The 18,822-nt window shown below is 39.9% G+C and overlaps 1 protein-coding gene and 1 pseudogene across 1 annotated transcript in view; both read left to right on the top strand.

Moving 5' to 3' along the window:
* Nucleotides 1-18,822, top strand: part of LOC100759759 (interferon-inducible GTPase 1-like) — a 148,656-nt gene that overhangs the window by 49,862 nt on the left and 79,972 nt on the right. The window lies entirely within an intron of this gene.
* On the top strand, nt 3,174-4,401 carry LOC100760925 (annotated as a pseudogene).

Raw genomic sequence — 18,822 nt, 5'->3', positions numbered from 1 at the left:
TGTGTCAGGTGGGAGAATACTGCAGTGTGTGTTAGGGTGCTCTATCTCACTTTCATCTTGCTACCAGGTTCAGGGGCAATTATTTAATTCCTTACATCCCAAGCCTCTAGCCTGTTGAGAAGATGTCTCTCTGTGTGATGCTTCTGTTGTCGCTGGCTGTGGAATCCTGTGTCTGAAGAATCTTCTTCGGTGTGGTTTTCTTTACTATAAAGCAGGAATGCTAAGGATCTTCTCTCCATCTGTGAGGAATATGAGCTGTGTCAGGATGTGGTGACAGCTGTCATACACACAGGTTTCCTTTTGTAATGCTTGCTGTGTCACAGCTTTCTCCTTCCTTGTGTTCATATTCAGTGGAAAGACCTTGCAGAAAACTATTTCACTGGAGTCTGCACCTCAAATCCAGGAGCTAGAACGGAAAGAAGGAGAGGAAAACTGAAAATATGAGAAAAGCATTTGGGATTTCATGGACATTGTGTCTGTGCCCTTTGGGTGACTGTCACCTTCAACACTAAATTAGGCAATGGTGTTTATTTAACCACGTTTAGCTTTTCTTTAGGACATTTCTTTACCCACACCTTCCCGGCCTAGATCTACCCTCAGTTTAAGCACAGCACTGCAGTTCTGGTATCCTGCAAATAGTTCCCCATTTGTCCTTTGCATTGGACAGGGGTTGCCTGTGCAGTGAGTCTGTAGGTGGTTGTGAAGACCCTTATGCCCAGCATTAGTCTATGGAGATCCCTCTTTTGTGTTAGATTATTTTTATTCCCTCCGCAGACTCTTGGCACCCACTCCTTTTGAATGTAGTAACACTGGAATTTCCCTCCGACCTCCAGTTAGAATTACAGAACTGGCACAAATATTCAAAGTAAATTCCAAGTGTTTTCCTCATATTTCCCATTCATTTCATGGTTATAAATCACCATATACATGAGTGTTGGTAAAGAAGAAGTGAGTAAGACAAAAGCATATTCTGTTACCTGAGGTTCACTATAGTGTGGGAGGGTGACAATAAATGATCCTACACAGACACACCTCATGTGGCAGTGAGTGCTGTGGAGATACAAAAACATAAGGAAAAGATGGTGAATGATAAATCCGGGTACAATTTTATTTCCCAATGTGAATTTCAATGCTGAAGCCTGCCTAAATGAAGCACAACTTAATGCACTGCATACCTAATGAACTTTCCCTGAGTGAAATGGGGATCCTTACAGTATTTCTTAGACTTGAGTTGACATGGCATGACTTCAGTGTCAATAGGATAACTCTGCCAGTTTAGTCATCCATAATATTGCAAGAAGAGGCACAGGAAAAATAGTAATGTCAATGAGATCAAAGTTGGGATTGAGGAGATCTTGAAGAAGGTAATGTAGTTGGAATGACCAATTGCAATTGGATTTGAAAATCCAGGTTAAGTCTGTGAACTGATTTGATAGGGGTGAGACAGACAGAGAAGGCTCCATGGTGAAATGGGATTTGTTGTTTCCTTAACTAATTGTAAGGTCCACTCAGCTGCCAAATAAAGTTAGAAATATGACATCTGAATTAGTTAAATACCGAAAAATTGAACTAAGGTGGTTAGGCCTGGAGGCCAGTGTATTTCCCTGCTTAAGCATCATACTAGACATCAAAATCATTTTTGATACAGGGTCCAAACTACCCCAGGCTAGCCTCTAACTCACTGTGTACCAAGGAATGATCTTGAAATACTGACCCATATAGCTCTACTTCCTGATCACCAGAATTTCAAGAATCTGCAAACACATGAATTTAATAAGGTGTTTAGGATTGAAGCAAAGGCCTTATTTATGTTGGGAAAGATCTTTACAAATCTCTACATTAAACAGTTAGATTGCATTCATAAAAAAATGTTTAAAAGCAACCAGTGAATCTAAATGAGTATTTCAGAACACTGAAATATTGCACTGAACTAATGGAATTTTTGGAAGAACTTTATTTTTGTTTTTTATTTAATTTAGAAACAAGCTTGTTTTACAGGTCAATCCCAGTTCTCTCTCCCTCCCCTGCCCCCAACTAGTCCCCTCATCTATTCCCTTTCTGGTTCCCAGCAAGGGTGAAACCTTCTATGAGGGATTCAAGAAATGGATTTTAACACTGGCTTTAAGGGAAAAGAAATTTTATATCATTGCTAATTTATATTCTTTATGAAGATGAGCTCCAAGACATGTAAAGGATATAAGGAAGGTAAATCTAGGCAAATACAAAATTATTTCAACAAAACACAAAAGCTGAACTTACTAAAAAAATTTGAAAACTTAAATAAAAGAGACAAAATAGATTTAAGTGGTAATTAGAGAGATTTGGTATCAAGTAAAAAGTAATGTCAATTATCATTCATTATTATTGATTTCTCAGTGTGCAAAGCTAGACTATATTAAGTTTCCAATCATTTAAATGCACATACCAAAGGAAGTGTGCACAGACAGATAAGATATCTTGCATTTATATAAAATACACAGTCAGGGGAGTGGCAACACAGTGGTTCATGATTTGTAGTTGTTGATGCTGGCTAAGGAGTAACGACATTTTTTTATATTATTTTCTCTTATTCAACTTGAGTTTTATTTTTCAAAATTAAGGGTTTAATTGAGAGCTAGCAGAAATTTGCTCTAGTTTCCTTTCTATTGAGTTTCCTTTCTATTGCTTTTATAAACATCAGGACCAAAGACATTTTGAAAAGAAAATGATATTGTGGGCTTACACATTCTGATCACAATCCACTCTGAGGGAAGTCAGGGCAGAAACTGTAGAGAAGTAGAGGAAGGGAAAATGGGAGAATGCTGTTTACAGGGCTTGCTCCTCATAGTTCCAAAATGCCTTCTCAATTATCCAGGACCACCAGGCCAAGGGTGGTACCACACACAGTAGGATGGGACCTCCCACATCAATCCTCAAGCAACAAAAACGCTCCATAGGCATTCCCCAAGTCCAAACACATGGGGCAATTCCTCAAAAGAAACTATCTCCTCCAAAAGGACTATAGTTTGTATCTGGTTGAAAAAATATCAGCACATATATATGGGAACTAGTCAATATCGAATGTAATTAAGGCTAAAATATAGTGAAGGAACATAATACTAAGCACAAAAGCACCTTTTATCTCCTGCAAATTATTCTACCTTCCTTCTTTCAGTGACTTAAAAATCACAATCATGGGTCAGCCTTCCTCTGAAACACCTAAGGATGAAGGCCATGGAGATTTGGTGCCCAGTTTCACTGCATATTTTAAGAAGATGAAAAGAGAAAACAAAATCATTGCTCAGGAAACCATCCTGAGTTACATTTGAAAAAAGGAGATATTCGGGGGGGGGGGGGCAAACTCTGTAATCAGTGATGCATTAAAAAATATTAATAGTGCCCCAATAAACATTGCTGTGACAGGAGAGTCTGGAGCAGGGAAGTCCAGCTTCATCAATGCCCTGAGGCGGGTTGGACCAGAAGATAAAGGTGCAGCTGCAGTTGGAGTAGTAGAGACGACTATGGTGAGAACTCCATACAAACACCCCAAAATTAAAAGTTTGACTTTATGGGACCTGCCTGGCATTAGAACTATGAGATTTCCTCCAGAAGATTATCTGGAAAAAGTGAAATTCCAAGAGTATGACATCTTCGTTATTATTTCTGCCACACGTTTTACAAAACTTGAACTAGACCTTGCCAAAGCAATCAGATATATGAAAAAGAATTACTACTTTGTGAGAACCAAGGTGGACATTGATTTAGACAATGAAAAGAACACCAAACCATGTACATTTGACAGAGAAAAGATCCTGCAGAAGATCTGAAGCTACTGTGAGAGCAACTTTAGTCAGAGTGACATGGATGTACCGCAGATTTTTTTGATTTCAAACAGTGATTTGTCTGACTATGATTTTCAAGTCCTGATGGATTCACTGATAAGGGATCTTCCTGCTCAGAAACGCCATAATTTTACACTTTCCATTAGTAATATTACAGAGGCAGCCGTTGACAGAAAGCATGAATCCATCCAGCAGTATATCTGGCTGGAAGCCTTCAAGTCTGGACTTCTGGCTACTCTTCCTGCTGTGGGCATCCTCAGGGATGATGTGGAGAAGCTGAAGGTGAAGTTAAAGCGCTATCAAGTCATCTTTGGAGTGGATGATGAATCCCTGGAACTGATTGCTAAGGATTTCAAAGTGTCTGTTGAACAACTGTAAAAAATAATTAAATCTCCTTATTTGTTGGGAAACAACAAGAGAAATGTTGTTGAAATATGTTGAGAAATTTGCCGCAGTTACTGGTGGGCCCCTTGCTACAGGTCTTTACTTTAGGAAAACCTTTTATTTGCATCATATCTTCCTTGAAACGGTGACTGAAGATGCCAAAGTTCTCCTTAGAGAGACATACTCAAAAAATTAGTTCAAACTCACTTCACCCACAGCTCCTGAACATGAACATCAAATGGTTAATACCAGGAATCAGTAAATAAATTTCCCCCTCTGTATATTTTCTTTACACTAGCCAAATCATTTCCATCACGGGAAAAACTAAATATGGGGACTTTGTGTCTCAATATAACAGGGTCCGAAAACCCAAATCCCTCTTCACTGCTCTGCCTCCCTCTCTTTCCACATTACCTGCATACTTGAACACACACACACACACACACACACACACACACACACACACACGTATGAACACACGCAAATATGTACAAGCACACACTGGAAACTGTAGGGGAAAATGCTGAACAAACCTTTTGGGGACTGCCACAGTTGCCGCTGACCACACCTACTTGGGCGTGGTCGGAGTGAGGCAGCAAGGCTTTAAATATTGGAGATGCACACATGTGACCCTCTTTTACCTCTCCAAATTTGCTGAAATGATGAGCAGTCATTTGGTATAAACCTGGTCACTGGTTCTGCTATGTGAGTACTTTCTTAATAAACTATCTATGATCGTTCTAATTCTGATTCCATGTGTTCCTCATTAGCTGGGTCAGGAGTAGTTTTGATTCTGAACCCACAGGTGGGAGTTGACCTTTGGAGAGATTTATTCTCCTGCCACTTCAGCACCAGGGAAACCTTTCACCTTTCCCTACCAACACTGTTGACAAGAAACGCCCATGACACTAATTGCTCCAGTTTTCTCCAGCACTGTTTGTGCTGGGAGGAGCATGCCACTGCTGTATTTGCCTGGGGCTTTCATCCCTCCTAGTCAGTCTCCCAGCCCAAGAGCATTTTCTGACCCCATTTGTGATCCCATTCCAGTCGTGTCTAAGACCCTACTCAGCCCTCTCCACTGTCCAAACCGAACAAAGTTTCTTTTCAATTTTTTTTATCATTTTTTTGTCTTGTTTTTTGAGACAGGGTTTCTCTTTGTAGCTTTGGTGCCTATCCTGGCACTCACTCTGGAGACCAGGCTTGCCTTGAACTCACTGAGTTCTGCCTGCCTCTGCCTCCCGAGTGCTGGGATTAAAGGCATGTGCCACCAACACCCGGCTCATTTTTTTTTATTTGAATTAGAAACAAGATTGAATTACTTGACAATCCCACTTCCCTCTTCCTCCATTCCTTCCCTATCACCCCCCCCAACTAACTCCCTACCTTTTGCATATCCTTTCTTCTAATCTACTCCTGACTCAACCTTTCTGCTCCCTCATGACCTCTGCATCCTTCCTCTTCTTCCCTTCTCATTCTCATAGCTCCCTCCCTCCTCCTCCCATGCTCTCAATTTGCTCAGGGGATTATGACCCTTTTCCCCTTCTCCAGGGGACAAAGTTTGTCTCTTTTAGGGTCCTCCTTGTTTACTAATTTCTCTGGCAGTGTGGATTGTAGGCTGGTAATCCTTTACTCTATGTCTAAAATCCACATATGAGTGAGTACACATCATGTTTGTCTTTTTGTGATTGAGTTACCTCGTTCAGAATGGTTTCTTCTAGTTCATTCCATTTTCCTGCAAATTTCAAGATTCCATTGTTTATTTCTGCTGAGTAGTACTCCATTGTGTAAATGTGCCATATTTTCCCTATCCATTCTTCAGTTGAGGGGCATCTAGGCTGCTTCAAGTTTCTGGCTATAAAGTTTCTGCCCTGTGTCTTCCTCGGTTTTCCTCCATTTTTAGAAGCCCAAGGCTCCTCCTGTTCCACGTTAACCTTTGCAGCCACTGTACATAGTTCCTGGCGTGCAGCAGTGTGGTGTCCCATAAGCTCAGCCCAAGCAGTAGAGTTCCTTTTTCATTCCCCACAGGCCTACAAGCCTGCTGCTGCTGCTGCTGCTTGCAGGCCAAGTGCTACAGCCAGCTGCTGCTCACTAAAGAGACTAAGCCTTACTAAAGATGCTGCTCACTAAAGATGACTAAGTGAGTCATCCACTGGTATCCAGAACCCATACCTCTCATTGCCGTGGCTAACTACAGCCCTGCAGGTTTTCCAAAGCCTTTTCTGCTAATAACAACAAACCCCTTCCATCCGTTCTAACTTGGCTGGGAAATCGTTCAGATATTTTTCAGGTAGGCTTGAGATGGACTTCACCTCTGCATTTGAACACCACGTCATCAAAACCGGCCACCTGTGCCACCTGCTGGTCAAATTCAGTACTGCAGTTGGACAGCAACTGTAGTACAGGTAAACAGGCAGATTGGCTGAATATCAGACAATGCACAAAATTGGGAATATTCTTGCTACTTACAAGAATTCAATGATAGAGGAGGCTTATGACTTGTCAGTGATTTACCTATATGCTACATTAGCAGTCAGCTTTATAGTCCATATGATATCTGTAACCAAGGATTGAGACACAGGGAAACAGACAGCTTAGCAAATTGGATGCAGGATATAAAAGCCAGTCGGGAAAATATCATTCTGAAGTAAAAGACATGGAACGTTTATGTAAAGAAGTTGAGAATACACAGTCTTCCATATCACATTACTAACACAGGTAGAAAAAACTGATGGCCAAATAGAAACCAAAATATGTCTTATGTCTCATGCTTTGGATGCAAAAATAGCTGAGACAGGATTGGCTACCTAGCACAGGCAGTTATATCTGTCTCTGAAGAATCTACTGCCACAGACCAAAAGCTGGAGTCTAGGACTGGATATTTAGAAGGCAATACACAGACAATTCAAATACTACCTAAGGATGAAAACATTAGAGGTTACAAGCACATATAGATGAAGAAATAAGGAAACTTACTAATTCTATGAAATTCTTAGAATCTCACATGACTGATGAGATTCAATCTCTACATGAGACTATGCTATGGTTGCCAATCTACAGGCTAGGGATGACACAGAAACAGACTTCTCCCATTCTGATGCACCTACTCCGTTCCAACATCGGGAAATTTTTCCTAAGGTTGTTATGAATTCACCAATGGTGTTCCCAGCAACTATGACAGAAAAAGTAACGTCCAAAAACTATGCAAATGGCCAGATGGCTTATCAATGGGAACCCTTATAATTAAAAGACCTTAATGGAGTTAAGGAGTCAGTGTTTCATATGGTCTCCATAGCCATTTGTGACACAATTATTAAATCCATGGGCAACCTTCAATGGGGTGACACCCACAGATTGGGAATGTCTAGTGTCAGCTGTGCTTCAAATTCTTGTCAGATACAGGAAAGATATGGATAGGTGTTTTGTACCTATTCCCCCCTAATCATAACATTCGAATGAACTCAGGATGTTGGAGGCACTTGCCATGCATGTGTGAGGACCAAGTTCACTTTCCAGAACCAACATTAAATGCTGTGTTGGTTTAGCAGCCACCTTGTCCTTCCACACTCAGAAGCAGATACAGTGGAAGCATTGAGCAAGTTGGCTTCCCAGACTGAAGATCTGCAAGCTTGGGATGCAGTGAGAGAACTTGGCTTGGTGAAAAATAAAGAAACTAATTGAGGAGGAGACCTAACATAATCCTGACATGCCCCTACACATGCAAACATATAAACCACAAGATGGGATACACTTTACATATAAAATAAAAAAGACTCGGGAGGTAAATAAAAATCACAAGTCTTAGAAAGTACAGGAATAAATCAAAAAGCATTGGAAGGAATGAGAATTTCAATCAGCTGAGGCGCCCATAAATCATGGGTGTCACTCCATGACTGCAGGAGTGGAGAATCATTGCCTTGCTGAGGTGAGCTTTTCAGGATGAAGCAGCCTCTGATCAGTCAATGTTACTGTAAGTAACTCTCACTCTAATAATCTCAATCATGCAAAACTAGACTAGAAAGGTGTTTCTTTGGTCCATTTCAGGGTACTTAGATGGGGTGAATAGGTGTTCATTTGTGTCTCCCCATTAAATATCATACAATACAATTAATGCATTGAACAGGGATCAAAAGAACCACAGATGAGTGAAGGAGGACTAGTTGCCTTGTCCTTACAAGGGATGCTTACAAATGGAGGAAGGAAGACTGTCCATGTGATTTACCCCTCACTCCCATACCCCGACATACCTGAATAGAAGCTAGACACAAGGGTTTAGATCATGGTGTGTTGTTAGGACAGAGAATGCTATACATTATATCTAGTGGGGAATTCATACAGCCTGACTGGGACTGGGTAATGTCCTCAGGTGGTACATACAGTCTAAAATGGGGGGTTGCATGCATATTACATGCAGGGGAAGGTCCTAGGTTACCCAGAGCACTGTCAGAAGAGGAGTGTAGGCAAAAACCAAACCAAATGGAAACCCAGGATGCTATGCTACACTCATGTGCTGCATGCCTGCCTAAAGGGAATGACAGAGGGCAATAAAAAGTTTTAATAAAATATTAGTAAACTCGCTGACTCATTAGACAAGACATGGGAAGCATCTCCTTTTTACCTTCTCATAATGCCCTCCTTCTGTGGTCTGAATAGACATTTCTTTCTCTCTTCCCAGGAAAAGCCACATAAAAACAGAGATGTTTTTGTCATAAGTAGACAATGTCACCTGACATAATTTGGTATCAAGGCCCTAAAACGTAATTTGCATGTTGTCTTAGTTCCCCCCCCCCTGTGGATGTGATTAAACACTGTGAGAACACAGTCCATGAAGGAAGCTGTGTGAGATTTCTGAGAGCTGGTGAGAAAACTCCAAGTAAACAAGACAAAGCCTTCCTGGCCAGACATGATGTGGGGTGTAATTTCAATTCTATTGTATCTGTTCAGAATTGCTTTGTGCTTCCTTCCTGTTCCGACTTGACCCATAAGGAGTCCCTTTCACCTGATCTCTCTGGGCCTGCACCTTCTTGGAGTAGACCCGCCCAGCCAGGGAAGAGCTCCCTGAGTCTGGAAATACCACAGTCTTCCTTCCCGTTCTCCCGACCTGACCCATAATGAGGGGAGTGACCCTGTCCTCTTCCAAACTCATGTCCAAAGCCCCATTCACCCCGATCTCTTGGGGCCTGCTCCTGATTGGTATAGACCCACGCAGCCAGGGAGGAGCTCCCTGAGTATGGAAACATGTCACTCTTCTGTCCCACTCCACCGACCTGACACCTACCCAAGCCTTGCTCCTTTGGAGTGAGGAGACTACCAGGAGATGCAAAACCATCCAGAGCTGCGAACATTAAATCCCTGGCCCACACACACCACTGGGTCACAAGAGGAGATAGAGAGCCCCTACCTGCACCCACTGGAAGAAGATATGTGAAGAAGACAGAATAAGAACTCACTCAACAACAGACAGACCAATATGACACCACCAGAATCTAGGGACTCCACACCAGCTAGATCTGAAAATCTCAACACAAGATGAAGAAGAGATGGACCTCAAAAATTATCTTGGGAAGATGATAGAGACCTTTAAAGAGGAAACAAGAAAATCTCTTAAAGAAATAGAAGAAAAGCCAGCAAAAAATTACACGAAATGGAGGAAAAAACAAACCAAAAAAGTCAAGAAATAAACAAATCTCTTAAAGAATCTAAGGAAACCCAAGAAAAAACAACCAAACAAGTGAAGGAAGCACTCGAAACAGTTCAAGGCATGAAAGCTGAAATAAAAACAATAAAGAAAACACAGAATGAGGCAATGCTGGAAATGAAAAGGCTGGATAAATGATCAGGAACTAAAGAAGTGAGTATAAATAATAGAATTCAAGAGATGGAAGAGTGAATTTCAGTTATTGAAGATACGCTAGAGGATATACATTCATCAACCAAAGAAAATCTCAAGTCCAACAAATCCATAACACAAAATATCCACGAAATATGAGACACCGTGAAAAGACAAAATCTAAGAATAATAGGTATAGAAGAAGGGGAAGAAACACTGCTCAAAAGTATAGAAAACATATTCAACAAAATCATAGAAGAAAACTTCCCCAACCTACAGAAGGATATGCCTATGAAAGTACAGGAAGCTTACAGAACACCAAACAGACTATACCACAAAAAGAAGTCCCCCTCTCACACATAATAATCAAAACACAAAATCTTAAGAATAAAGAGAAAATATTAAGAGCAGCAAAGGAAAATGGCCAAGTAACATATAAAGGCAGACCGATCAGAATCACAGACGATTTCTCAATGGAAACTCTGAAAGCCAGAAGGTCTTGGATAGATATCCTACAAGCACTAAGGGAGCATGGATGTCAACCCAGACTACTGTACCCAGCAAAACTTTCAATCACTATAGATGGAGAAAACTAGATATTCCATGACAAAAACAGATTTAAACAATACATATCCACAAATCCAGCATGACAGAAGTTTCTGGAAGGAAAACTCCAACCGAACGAACATAAATACACTCACAAAAACATAGGCAATAGATAATCCAATTTAACTAAACACAAAAAGAAACAGGAGGGCGAAATCCACACACAATGACACCAAACAATAAATCCAAAACAAACAAGAACCAACAATCAATGGACACTAATATCCCTAAATGTCAATGGTCTTAACTTACCCATAAACAGATATAGGCTAACAGAATGGATACCAAGACAGAATCCATCCTTCTGCTGTTTACAAGAAACACACCTCAACTTCAAATACAGGCGTTACCTCAGAGTAAAAGGTTGGGGAAAGATTTTCCAAAAAAATGGGCCCAATAAACAAGCTGGTGTAGCAATCTTAATATCTAACAAATTAGACTTGAAACTAAAATCAATCAAAAGAGATGAAGAAGGGCATTTCATACTCATCACAGGAAAAGTCCATCAAGATGAAGTCTCAATCATGAACATCTATTCCCCAAACACCAAGGCAGCCACATTTGTAAATGAAACATTGCTAAAGCACAAACCACAAATAAAACCACATATACTTATAGTAGGAGACTTCAACACCCCCCTTTTACCACTAGACAGGACCACCAGACAGAAACTTAACAAAGAAACAAAGGATCTAACAGAAGTTATGACCTAACAGGATTTAACAGAAATCTATAGAACATTCCATCCAAACACAAAGGAATATACCTTCTTCTCAGCGCCACATGGAACCTTCTCTAAAATTGACCACATAGTTGGCAGCAAAGCAAACCTCCACAGTTACAAAAGAATTGAAATAACCCCCTGTATCTTATCAGATCATCATGCTTTAAAGCTAGAATTCAACAGCAATACAAGTTGCAGAAAACCTATATATTCGTAGAAATTGAATAACATCCAATTGCACCAATCCTGGGTTGAGGGAAAAAATAAAAATAGAAATTAAAGACTTCATAGAATTCAATGAGAATGTAGACACAACATACCCAAACTTATGGGACACTCTGAAAGCTGTGCTAAGAGGAAAGTTCATAACACAAAGTGCCCACATGAAGAAACTGGAGAAAAGTCACACTGGAGAATTGACAGAACAACTGAAATCTTTAGAGCAAAAAGAAGCAAACTCACCAAGGAGGAGTGGACACCAGGAAATAATCAACCTGAAGGCCGAAATCAATAAAGTAGAAACTAGCAAAACAGTACAAAGAATCAACGAAACAAAGAGTTGGTTCTTTGAGAAGATCAACAAGATAGACAAACCTCTAGCAAAACTAACCAAAAGGCAGAGAGAGAGCATGCTAATTAGCAAACTCAGAAATGAAAAGGGGGATATAACAACAGACACTGAGGAAATCCAGAGAATCTTCAGGTCATACTTTGAAAACCTGTCCTCCACAAAATTTGAAAATCTAAAGGAAATGGGCAGTTTTCTGGATAAATATCACTTACCAAAATTAAACGAAGATCAGATAAGTGGTTTAAATCGACCTATAACCCCTAATGAAATAGAAGCAGTCCTCAAAAGCCTCCCAACCAAAAAAAAACTCAGGGCCAGATGGCTTCACTGCAGAATTCTACCAGAAATTCAAACAAGAGCTAATTCCAGTACTCCTCAAACTGTTCTGCACAATTGAAGCAGATGGGATATTGCCAAACTCTTTCTACAAGGCTACAATCACTTTGATACCCAAGCCACACAAAGATATGACTAAGAAAGTGAACTACAGACTGATATCCCTCATGAACACCGATGCTTAAATACTCAATAAAATATTGGCGAACTGAATCCTAGAATATATCAGAAAAGTCATCCACCATCATCAAGTAGGCTTCATCCCAGGGATACAAGGATGGTTCAACATACATCCAACATCCATCAATGTAATTCACCATATAAACAAACTGAAAAAGAAGAACCACATGATCATCTCACTAGACGATGAAAAAGCCATTGACAAAGTTCAAAATCCCTTCATGATAAAGATCTTGGTGAGAACAGGAATAACAGGAACATATCTAATCATGATAAACACAATATACACCAAACCAATAGCCAACATCAAATTAAATGGAGAGAAACGCAAATGTTTCCTCAAAAATCAGGAACAAGACAAGGCTGTCCACTCGCTCCATATCTCTTCAATATTGTACTTGATCTTCTAGAAAAAGGGATTAAAGGGATACAAGTTGGAAAGGAAGAAGTCAAACTTTCACTATTTGCAGATGACATGGTAGTCTATATTAGTGACACAAAAAATTATACCAGGGAACTCCTACAGCTGATAAACACCTTCAGCAAGGTAGCAGGATACAAAATTAACTCAAAAAACTCAGTAGCCCTACTATATACAGATGATAAATCCAATGAGAAAGAAATCAGGGAAACATCAACTTTCACAATATCCACAAGCAACATAAAATATCTTGGGGTAACACTAACCAAAAAAGTGAAAGACCTGTACAATAAGAACTTTGAGACTTTAAAGAAAGAAATTAAAGAAGATACCAGAAAAATGGAAAGATCTCCCATGGTCATGGATAGGGAGAATTAACATAGTAAAAATGGCAATCCTACGAAAAGCAATCTAAAGATTCAACGCAATCCCCATCAAAATCCCAACACAGTTTTTCACAGACATTGAAAGAAAAATACTTTACTTTATATGGAAAAAATAAAAAACCCAGGATAGCCAAAACAACTCTTTACAATAAAGGATCTTCTGGAGGCATCACCATCTCTAACTTCAAGCTCTACTATACAGCCATAGTTCTGAAAACAGCTTGGTATTGGCACAAAAATAGACCTATAGAACAATGGAATCTAATTGAAAACCCTGATATTAACTCAGGCACCTACGAACACCTTATTTTTGACAAAGGTGCTAAATCTATACAATGGAAAAAAGATAGCATCTTAAACAAAAGGTGCTGGCACAATTGGATTCGGACATGCAGAAGATTGCACAAAACTTAAGTGCAAATGGATCAAAAATCTCAGCATAAATCCAGCCACACTGAATCTTCTAGAAGAGAAAGTGGAAATTATCCTTGAACAAGTTGGCACAGGAGACTGCTTCCTGAACATAACACCAGTAGCACAGACATTGAGGTCTGCAATTAATAAATGGGACCTCCTGAAACTGAGAAGCTTCTGCAAGGCAAAGGACACAGTCAGTAAGACAAAATGACCGCCCACAGAATGGGAAAAGATCTTCACCGATCCCACATCTGACAGAGGGATGATTTCCAAAATACACAAGGAGCTCAAGAAGCTAGCCACCAAAACATTGAAATTAAAAAGTGGGGTGCAGAACTAAATAGAGAATTCTCAACAGAGGAATCTGAAATGGCTGAAAGACACTTAAGAAAGTACTCAAAATCCTTGGCCATCAGAGAAATGCAACTCAAAACAACTCTGAGATACCACCTCTTACCTGTCAGAATGGCTAAAATCAAAAACACCAATGACAATCTATGCTGGAGAGGATGTGGAGAAAAAGGAACATTCCTCCACTGCTGGTGGGAGTGCGAACTTGTAAGACCACTCTGGAAATCAGTATGGCGGTTGCTCAGAAAAATGGGAATCAGTCTACCTCAAGATCCAGCCATTTCCGTCTTGGGTATATACCCAAATAGTGCATGTTCATACAACAAGGACATATGTTCAACCATGTTCATAACAGCATTGTTTATAATAGCCAGAACCTGAAAGCAATCTAGATGCCCTTCCACTGAAGAATGGATAAAGAAAAATCGCTCCCAGGTGAACCTAGATGCTTAGGTTTTAGTTAAATCCATATATGGCCACATTGACAACCAAGAATAGCCATCATACCAATTAAAGCCATATACAGCAATGCATTTCTATAAACCTAGTACCACAGCAATGAGATGGCAGGCAGAGAAGAGATAATGCCTGGAAGCTTGTGGGTCAGCTAGCCTTGCAGAGGCAGTGCAAACAATAAGAGACCCTGCCTCAAACAAGAAGAAAACCTAGGACCAGGAGCAGAGGTTGTCCTCTGACTTCTACACCTGGGGCTATAGCACGTACTCAAACAAGAATACAAACCAAACATGCCAACACAAACAAACACACACACACACACACACACACACACACACACACACACACACACTGATGGGTATGAAAAAGGCATGACAAAATTATGCCACCAAAGAAACACAATATCTTCTATTTACCCTTTATATACTAAAGTAACATAAATCTTGTGTCTAAATAAATCAATGTGTTAATTTAAAACTACAGTTTAGGCTTCATGGAGAATATAGCAGATGAAACGTTCCCTCAATATCTCTGTTAATGAAGAGTTGGGGTGTCAATGATGTGCTGCATTCTGACAAAGGAAGAAAAACAGAGGGGCTTTAGGGATGAAGAAACAGGTTCTGGGACCACTAAGATCAAAGAGGAACAAAACCAGGAAGCAGAAAATAGTGTTGATGGCAAAAACAGGAATGTTAAGGTCAAAAGATATGGCCTGGAACACCTAGGAAGAAAAATTAAAGGGCTTGTGTTTAGGCACCAGATGGCCAAGGTGACCAGAAAGAAAAAAGGCAAGGCTTTGACCTTCTTGGCAGGCTGGGACTGGCTCCCATGAAACCACACACACTGAGAAACACTGGCCAGGAACCACTGCCCACTCGCCAAGCCTGTCTTCTAATGTGGCTAATTGTAACAAACTAAATTTGAAAAAGAACAATTTCCAAAAGACCTTTGCCTACTCCAGGAAGATGACTCACAGGCCATCCCACAGACAAGGAGCTAACTGTGTGGTAACAGAGGAAAAATGCAGGTATGTCTTGGTAACAGTGTTAAGGTTTTTAACCATGTATAGGCAGAGAAGGGAAAAAGGCCCATGCTCAATTTAAAAGCTGGTCATGTAAACTAAAAGCAAAAACAGCACAGTTCCATGAAGAGCTGCCATCCTGTGCCAAGGTCAGAGACAGGGAACACTTGGAAGCTTGATGAGTGGCAGTACATTCCAGGCTAATGGATAGCAGAGGAGCCAAAGTCAGATCAGGGTGCTTCAAATGTGTTCACCACTAAGTGGACAAATATCACAGGAACACCACATGATCATCTATGTAGCATGTGACACATCCTAATTTATTCAGCCCAGGATAAGTCCAGAAAATTCATCAATCTCAGTAGCAATGACCCCAGGCTTTGTCCAAAGTCTCCACAATGCAGTTATGTAAATTCTCCCTTGTTGGGTCTCCCTCTCACACAGGAGTGACTCTAACCATTCTGGAAACCACTGCTTAGATAGATTAATAATGAAAAAACAAATGTCAGTTCAGAACCCTGAAGAAAGTTATAGGTAAAGAAAACACACTTGCACCCACTCTTCCCTTGTTCTAGGGTTTAAATATAGAAAAATTAAGATTCCAGGAGCGAACTCAGCAAAACAAAACTTGAACTGAAGACAACCTTCCTAGAGAGAGAGCCTTCCATGCCACTGTACATGTTGGGCTGATGGTATAGATAAAGAGAGATGGCGGATACTGAGAGAATTGACAAAATGCCCTGCCATGGAAGGTGGTAAATACAGTGATAATTCATCTCCATTCTTCAAGGTACACACCCATAGATGAAGTGGACAAAGACCTGGAAGATCAAACAAACACCAGAGAGGTGCTCAACTGCTCACAAACTCTCAGAAGCAAACACACTTGGGCAAAAATTGTAGGTTGCTGATACAAAAGCAGCCCAATTCAAAAGCTGGGCTTCACCAGATGCCAAAGTCATTGCTTGTACATGCAATCCCCTCAGAACTTCAGACAATGAAATTTATGGCTGGAACCAGCCAGTACACACACACAGACACACACACACACACACACACACACACACACAGACACACACACACACACACACACACACACAACTAGCTGATGGCTGGAGATATCATAAGTGGAAACAAGTTTTTTTTGGTACTATCCTTTTGTGACAGGCAGATTATTAGAAATCTGTCTATATTTTAGTCTTTGGAACCAGAAAATATGTAATGTTACATAAGAAGAAGCCCTTAAGGTTGACCACAGAATTAAAGTTAATTTCAAAATTTCAATTATCTTAAAGAAACACCTAACTGAGAAAGATAGCCACAAGCTCATAATCAAAACATGGTGGGGGGAATCTATGAAGCAAATAGAAACTGGAAATAACCTGGCATAGCTATTCTGCTAGCTGATAAAATTAACTTCCAATGGACACTAGTCAGAAGAGATGATGAAGGCTACTCTACATTAAGAAAGTAACAATTTGTCATGAACATAGGACAATTGTAGGGCTGAAAAGATGGTTTGGCAGTTAAGAGCACTGGCTGCTCTTCTGGAGTTTCTGAGTTCAATTCTCAGAAACCACATGGTGGCTCACAACAATCTTCAATGAGATCTGGTGCCCTCTTCTGGCCTGCAGACTTACATGCAGGCAGAACACTGTATACATAATAAATAAATGTTAAAATAATAACAATTGTAAACATATATTCTCCAAACATTGGCGACACCCAGGAAACAAAGATTTGGTTTTTCAGAGTGATAAGCAAAAATAACAAACCTTTAGCCAAACAAACAAAAAAAGACAAAATACAAATTAATAAAGTTAGAGATGAAAATAAACATGATAACAGATACTGACAGAGAGCTGAGTCACTGAGGAGTACTTTGAAAACATATATTCCAAAAAAAAAGGAAAACTATAAGAAAAATGGGGAAACTTCAAGACACATATGACATATCAAACACTAAAACAGATCCCAAAGAAGCAAACATTTTTGAGCCTGGAGTTTTACTAATGAATTTGTTTATTATACAAAAGGCTGTTTAGGTAGTCTATTTCCTCTGGAGTAATTTTGAAAATGGATACCACTCACAGAATCACTGATTTAATCAAGTGGTCCAATTTGCTGTCAGGTGTGAACTGGACATTTTGCCATTTTATTTTATTGTGGTAGGGATGATAAAAGAAAAATGCCTACATCTTTTATCTGTGAAATAAGTAAATATACTCAGTCAAATGAAAAGGAACCTTTAAAGTGACCATGGGATTAAATTTGTTAATTGCCTTGAAATAAGTTTTTGGATTGTCACACTATAAACCAAGAGGCCTCATGTTAGTCAACTTAGTGTTACTACAACAAATATCAGAGATAATCATCACACAATGTAAAAGGATTTACTTTTGACTTATAGATTCAGATCTGTGGTCTGATTAGATAGCCCCATTGCTATTAATCCACAGTAGTATATCAGAGTGAAGACCAGGTGAAAGGAACACACACACACACACACACACACACACACACACACACACACACACACACACACACACACACACGCACACACACTCAGCTCATGGGGGAGGATCAAGGGAGAGAAAGAGAAATAGGCCTAGGCCCCAGTGTCCCCTCAACAGCGTATCCCTAATGATCCCACCCCTTCTTACTGGGTCCCAGTACTTAGAGGTCTTACCATGTCCCAACAGCATCATGCTCATGAGCAATGGATTTTGCTTTGAGAATACTTTAGCCCAACCATAGCATACCCCTACTTGAAGAAAAGGGAAACAGAATGGGTCTGAGTGGTCCCTGAATACTGAACAATGGTTTCACAGTTACAGCACTCGGTTTGAAGATAATGGAAGGAACCACAAACCCAAAACCTTGATCTCTTAAAGGCAGCAGAGACAGCAAATGGATTCTCCTGGAAGAGAATGTCCAAAAAGAAAGAGAATCCAGGCAGCAATTGACATTAGTGACACTTGAGTTAGACATCTAAGTCCAAAACTTCTGAGATATTAGCTTGCAATGTTTTAACTGGCTGCATTTATGATAAGTGAAAACTAATGCATTTATTAATTCTCCAACATAATAGATTTGCTGTGATTTTTCACACGTGTCAATCTTGATCCCTTACAGTCTATACCTACAATGGTACCTATATACTTTTTTATTTGCTATCCTTGCGTGATTTATTTCCTCTGTTTTTTAAACCTGATGTACACTTGAGTTTAAAGTGCTTTTGTTGTAGATTGCAAATAGAAAAGTGTTGAATTTTTTTCTTTAAACATTTCAACAAAGTTGACATCTTAATTGGACCTCTTA

This window comes from Cricetulus griseus, chromosome 2, assembly GCF_003668045.3.
Source record: "Cricetulus griseus strain 17A/GY chromosome 2, alternate assembly CriGri-PICRH-1.0, whole genome shotgun sequence".
In the NCBI taxonomy this organism is placed as follows: Eukaryota; Metazoa; Chordata; class Mammalia; order Rodentia; family Cricetidae; genus Cricetulus; species Cricetulus griseus.
This window is presented reverse-complemented; position numbering and strand designations above follow the sequence as displayed.